The sequence below is a fragment of the Ceratotherium simum genome, chromosome 39 (assembly GCF_057802395.1).
Source record: "Ceratotherium simum simum isolate JZ-2026a chromosome 39, ASM5780239v1, whole genome shotgun sequence".
Taxonomy (NCBI): Eukaryota; Metazoa; Chordata; class Mammalia; order Perissodactyla; family Rhinocerotidae; genus Ceratotherium; species Ceratotherium simum.
The window spans coordinates 11169299-11175541 of NC_141938.1; positions in this window are offsets into that span (position 1 = coordinate 11169299).

The window sequence follows — 6243 nt, forward strand, 5'->3', positions numbered from 1 at the left end:
TGTAGAGGATTTCACTGACTCCACATCCTTGTCAACACTTGTTATTTTCTGGTTTTTAAAAAAGTTACAGCTATGCTAATGAGTGTGGGGTTATAATAGAGCTTTGAGCATCAGCACATTAAAAGGACACATTTAGTTCAGATGGATTATTCCATTAAGAATTGAACAGACTCTGTTGAGGGCCCAGCCTTTAGTGCCGATAGTGATACAGCTGTGTGTGGACGGGGAGGTGATCCCATTTCTCCACCTTGTTCAGCACATCTGCAGGATGGACCCTTGACCCCATGAAAGAGTATTGTGGTGAATTTACATTACAGCCACTTAAGACAATAATAAACATTTTTTTCCCTTTAACGAATCCTCATGGCAAGTGAAAGGGGTGTTAGATGACAGCTTGGAATGGGGCATTGTGATGACTTAAAAATGGGTACTATGGCCACTTTTTCTGATGGGGAAATAGAGGCTCAGAGAGGTGAAGTGACTTGCCCAAAGTCACACAGCTGGAACAGTGCAGGAGCAGGATTTGAACCCAGATCTCTGAGATACTGCAGTGACTGACTGTGTGTCTGGGAAACTGTGAGGTCTCAGATCCAGCCCAAACGGTGGAAGTGGAGGCTGGGACTCGCTGAGGGGATATTGTGTCTGGCACATAACAGATGTTAGATCCTGGGATACCACAGCAAACAGGGCAGAGACCGTCATGATTAGAGGCAGCAATGCCGTGATATTGTTAAGACGACAGATCTGGAGCCAGCTGCTGGGGTTTAAACCCCAGCTCCTGCACTTCATGGCTGAGACCAACTACTATTCTCTCTGTGCCTCATCTTCCTCATTAGCAAATTGTACGTAATAATAGTACTGACGTCAAAGGGCAGGTATGGGGAGGGACGAGTTATTTGTGCAGGGTTAAGGTCCGTGAATGGCACATAGTAAGTGCTATATGAGGGTTTGTTACGTAAATTACAGGTAATGTATTCTGTATGTGGGTGTGTGTGAGCAAATGACAACTGGAAACATTCAAACAACAGCTTTGAAATGGAATTATATAGGATTAAATGGATTTAAATAGGCATTTCCATTGAAAGGGCATTTCGTGGACACACATCAACCAGACTTCAGATAGGTGCAGCGAACTCCTCCAAAGCCCACGTGGGCCGGCATCTCTATCCGCCTGCCTGAGGGTGCTGGGAGACGACATGTACAGCTTCCCGCCGGCAGGGGGCGCCCAAGACCACCAGCTTCTCTTCCTTTCCCCTGCAGCCACTTTGTTCTCTTGGTCAGGAGTTCTCAACCTTGGTTGCAAATTAGAATCACCAGGGGAACTTAAACAAATCCCCAGATCCTGGCTGCACCCCAGACCGATTGAATCGGAATCTCTGCAGATGGAGAGCAAGCATCAGTGATTTTTAAAAGCTCCCAGAAGAACTTAATGTGCGGCAATTGGAGATCTACAGATCTGGGTCTTCAAAATTCTTAAATTCTTCATTCCCCCTGATCGTCTGAAAGATGGACAGTGAGTCTGGCTTGTGAGGCAGTTCTCTCAGACCAGCGGGTCCTCTTGCTTAAAGGTGTATGAGAATCTGCAGGAGGGCTTGTTAAAAGACAGAGTTCTGGTCCTGCCCAAAGATTCTGATTCAGCAGGTCCAGGGTGGGGCCTAAGAATCTGCATTTCTAACAAGCTTCCAGGTGAGGCTGATGCTGTTGTTGCTCCACTTTGAAAAATTTGTAGCCTTGTAGTTTTGTTTCATCTGGGAGATGAAAGGAAAACTCACAATAAAGCTGGAACTACAAGGTTTCATTATTTTATTTCTAAATACATTTTTAATTTCAAAATTTGAAATTACAAAATATTTCAGGCTTACAAAACTTACACACATACACACAGTCAAAGCATCAAAAATACAGAATAAATCAGGATAGCCAAGGTGCAGAAACAACCCAAGTGTCCGTCAATGGATGAATGGGTAAAGATGATGTGATATATATATATATGCAATGGAATATTACTCTGCTATGAAAAGGAAGAAAATCTTGCCATTTGCAACAACATGGATGAACATTGAGGGCATTATACTAATGAAATAAGTCAGACAAAGACAAATCATGTGTGACCTCATTTACACGTGGAATCTAAAATAGCTGAACTCAGAAACAGAGAGTAGAATGGTGGTTACCAGGGGCTGGGGGGTGGGGGAAATGGGGAGATGTTGGTCAAGGGGTACAAACTTCCAGTTAGAAGATGAATGAGTTCCGGGGATCTCAGCACAGCATCCTGATTATAGTCAAAAATACTGTATTGTGTATTTGGAAGTTGCTAAGAGAGTAGATCTTCAATATTCTCATCACAAAAAAGAAATGTGTGATGTGAAGGAGCTGTTAGCTGCATGATGGTGGTAATCATTTCGCAATATATAAGTGTATCAAATCAACTCATTGTACACCTTAACCTTACACATATATTATGTCAATTATATCTCAGTAAAGCTGGAAAAAATGCAGACTAAAAAGCCAAGATTAATACAGCATCCCTGTTTGTTCTCCAGGGGTTAAGGCAAGAATGCTCAAGTGATCAATGGCTGATTCTCTTAATTTATTGCAGTAGTTGTGTTCTATGAAGTCACGATGAACACTGAACTATTGCTTCTAGGGGAATGTAGGGGAACTAGTGTGCCCTTTATGAGCCCTGCGTCCTTGGGGCCCCTTGTCTGGGCTACATGCCAGCACTCATGATGATCACAATCCTGGGCTTGGCCAACCCAGCTGTTTCTCATGGGATAGTTAGCTCAAAGGCCGTCACGGTCTGAGGGAACATGGAGGCCCTCTGGGGGGAGCTCTGGTCCTTGGAATGCAGGTCACACATGGACAGTCCCCCTCGGCAAGCACGCAGCCTTTGTTCCTCTGCCTGCTTAAGCAAGCTTCTCTCGGGGGCAGGAGCAGGTGCACACTTCCGTCCAGCTGGCCAACACTGGACGTTCCCTGTAAGTAACTCCCAATAAACCCAAGTGTCTCACTCGCCATCTCTGGGTCTTTTCTTCAGTCTCTCTGCAACCTATCCCACACTGCTCACCCAACTGGGCTTGTGGCCAAACTGGGAATCACTGGATTAGGATCCTGCAAGTCTCTAGTTACAGCATTTTCATCAACTAATCCATACATAACTTTGTGTTGTGTGTGTTTCTGTTTAAAAACACCCTATTTGATATATATTAATGATCCATTAACATTGAACTCAGGACCAACAAGGCTACAACTCATGCCTGAATGAAGCTTATCTAACACACGCATTTTCTCTGTAAGTCACGTCATGGCCCCCTTGCACTTAAGAACACTAGACAGCACCTCAGCACTATGCCTGGGGGCCAATGTAAACAGTGAAGGCACAAAAGCACAAAAATGTGACACACGTGGCACTAAATAGATCATGACAATGACATGTTTGTGGTTTGAAAGCTGAAACCAGAAGGGAGAGCATTGCCTTGTTTGACATGAGCTGGGAAGGAGCGTGCAGATGACTCAAATTTTTCACTGCTGTGTGCACATCTGCGAATGGCCTAGGACATCCCACCAGTATTGATTTGGGGATTGCAAATAAATTTTAGCAAGTAGGTGACCTCTCAGATATAGTCTTTGTTAATAATGACGATCAACTGTACACACACACACACACACACACATACACACAGAATCTCAAGTGACTGTGTGTATCCACCACCCAACACAAGCAACAATAACACGATGGACACATGGGAAGCTCTCTGTGGATCCTCCTCTGAGAGGATTGTGCTGCTGAATTTGGGGTGTTTTTACACAGGGAAATCGCAGTTTTTCTGGGACACTGCACCTCCTTCTGGCTCTGCTGAAAAGAGCAGCTCCATCCATTCTTTAGTCTGGAGGTCCCCATTCCCCAACGATGCTGATTCACTTGACCTGGAGTGTGGGCTGAGCATCACATTTTTAAAAAGTTCCAGCTCACTCTACTGTGTATTCCGTGCTGAGAACCACTGGTTACTCGAGCAGTCTTGCCACAAACCCTGGAGAACACACAGGAATGTTGCATTAATCGTGTCTTTTTATTCTGTATTTTTGGTGTTTTGACATCTTGGGGACTTGCTCGGAGAGACTGCTCCTCCCAGGACTAGCTAATTCCTAGAGACAGCAAACAACCACCTGTGAGTGCACCTGTCATGTGCAAACCAACCAATGCAGAGCCCACACCCCAACCCTCTCCTTCATGGAGCTCTTATACTCAGGGCCACTGTCCACTTACTAGATCACCCCGGGACAAGGGGCCAGACAACTAGGGACATCCCTGTGTCCCAGAGCCCAACGAAATTATTCAGACTAGACAATCCTAAGCCTGCTAACCCTGCCTCACCCATTTTTTCCGTGGAAACCAGAATAAAGGCTGTTGCCCACATTTTCCCCTCTCTCCCTCTGCCTCCTGACTGACCCTGGTGCCTCCCCATGTGACCCTCACGGCATGGTGTGCCACCTCCTCTTGGGAACCGTAAGAAACAGGGTGTCTTTTCAATGGCAATCATCTCCTGACCTGTTGGCCTCACCATACCTGAATAATAATAAACCTATATTTTAAAACAGATGCCTTGGGAGCTGGCCCTGTAGCCTAGTGGTTAAGTTCAGCATGCTCTGCTTCAGCAGTCGAGTCTCAGTTGCAGTGTGTGGAGCTACACCACTCATCAGCCGTGCTGTGGCAGCGACGGACATACAAAATAGAGGAAAACTGGCACAGTTGTTAGCTCAGGGTGAATCTTTCTCAGCAAAAACATAAAATAAAATAATATAAAATAAAAAAAATAACCACTTAAAAATAAATAAAATAAAACAGACTCCTTCTCCCATTCTTCTCACTCAGAACTCTTCAGAGTATTCAATGGCCTGGCACTTTTCAGTCATCCATGCAAATACTCCCTCCTCCATTCCTGTGGTCAGTTAAGAGCTGAAAATAATTGTTGTCTCATGCTCTGCTGGGGCAAACGTTAGATGTAGGGCACCTGACTCCCACTGCTGTTAATATTCTCTGCAGTTGAAAGAGGAAGCCAGAAGAGGCTTCGCCTGGGACCTCCATCCCTTGACAATTAGCTCGTCACTGCTCGAGTGAAGGTGCTGGTGGGCTAACCAGGGTGTGACACATCCCAGGGAGGTGTCCTCAGGAGTCATTGTGAGATGGGGAGAGCTAATGGGCATCTCTCACTGGGTCTGCTCATGGCCCTAGATCTGCAGACTTCAGAGCAAGCAATGGAAAGAACTAGCAGGAGACATGTGTCTCTCACCTTTGTCTTGTCCAAACAGGATGCGTAGCGCTGTGCAAAGCTAGGGTCTGTTTTGCCAAACTGCAGACCATATATCTGGATATTTCACAGCATCTTTCTACTTTAAGTCCACAGCAGTGTGTGTGTTTGCTGAGGCAGGCTCTCTAGATATGATGGAACCAGTGCCACCCCTGTGAGTGTCCTCGCACAAATGTGTATGCAGGTGTTGCTGGTATCAGCAGGTGAGTTTTGGGCAGGAGTGGTGGTGTGAGACTGAGTCTCCTTCATTTATTTCTCTTTTTGGAGCCCACAACTCTCTGTAGTTACGTAAATCTCCTCTCAAAACTTTCAAACACAAAGTTTTCTATCAGTTTAATTTTCTTGAAGAAACCTCTATTGGAGCCTTCTAACCTGCTTCAGGCTGAACTAGCTGACAGCTGCCATCCTAGGATCCCCCTTCACCATTATCCTAGAGATTCCATTTTGGGTTGAATCCTCTGTTTCCTATAACCTATATTTTCTCTTTAGGTTTATGCCCCATTTAGGTGGCACATGTGCTCCCTGAGAAAGGGTCAATGGAGACACACTTTTTGAAAATACCGTCAGGTCTTAAGATGTCTTTATTCTATTCTCACACTTAAATTGTTATTTGACCAGCTATAGAATTGTAGCTTGGAATTAATTTTCCCTGAGCATTTTGAAGAGATCACTCCATTGCCTTCTAGTAATTTGTGTTCCTGTTGAAAATTTCCAGGGCATTCTTATTTTTGAGTTTTGTAGGAAACATATTTTATCTCTCTGGAAGCTTGTAGGATATATTATTTTTGTTTATTCTGCTGAACAATTTTCAATCTGGAAATTCACAACTTCCATTCTGGAAAATTTTCTTGCATTATTTCTTTGAATTTTTATGATTTTTTCTTCTCATATTTCCATACTTCTGAAATGCCTATTGTTTCTATGTTGGGCCATC